The sequence below is a fragment of the Penaeus chinensis genome, chromosome 8 (assembly GCF_019202785.1).
Source record: "Penaeus chinensis breed Huanghai No. 1 chromosome 8, ASM1920278v2, whole genome shotgun sequence".
NCBI lineage: Eukaryota > Metazoa > Arthropoda > Malacostraca > Decapoda > Penaeidae > Penaeus > Penaeus chinensis.
Window position 1 is genome coordinate 19,001,922 of NC_061826.1, and position 927 is coordinate 19,002,848.

A 927-nucleotide genomic window follows, 5' to 3' on the forward strand; every position below is an offset into this window, starting at 1 on the left:
TTTTTTTTTTTTTTTTTTTTTACGAATTCACATCATATAAAAATCATCGTTCATGCAAATACCAACTATGGCTATCTTCCGTCAAGAGATATAGCAGATGGCAAACTCAAAAACTAATTATACGATAGATAATGACGCGTTGGAGTGACGGCATGGCGGAGGGCGTGGGGGGCAGGCTGAGTGCGGGGCAACCATCGTCGGGCAGTGGAGCGGTGGCCGCGGCCATGAAGAATGATGAGTGGAAGAAAGTTGAGTGCGGAGGCGGGGCGGGATGATGACCGGAGCTCTCTCTCCCCCAAGCACCGCCTCCCAACGAGGTGCCGCAACATGAAGGGAATATCAAGGGGATTCCTGCTCATTCCTCACTACCTCATTCCTTCTCATTCCTTAGTAATTCCTTTCTGCTCATTCATCACTACCTCATTCCTGCTCATTCCTTAGTAATTAATTCCTGATCATTCCACAGTACCTCATTCCTGCTGATTCCTAGTCTACCGTTAGCCAGATGCAAGGAAAACCCCAAAGTGTCCAGACCACAGCAACCCCCACTTCGTTTCCCAGAATATTGCGTATTTCTACCAGGATATGGCTGAAACTTGATATTTTTTTATTTCTTTTCTTCGTGTTTTCTCCCGTTCCTTCTTTCCAAAATGTCAATTTGTCAATCGAAATTTTAAGAAATTACAAAAGCACTAATTTCCAAGGCTCCTGTGCCTTGCAGATTGGATAACACCAATATGTGGATGGGGAAATTAACGTGATAATGATAATACAGCTGTAGCAATAAGAATAGTGATTCATGGCAGTGATTATACCCATAGTGTTACTTAGAATAACAGTGATCATTATATAGCTAGTTATAAAATGAGTAATATCTTAAAGACACCGAGAGCGAAAGAGATGAGCTACAGTAACGTATGATGAGAA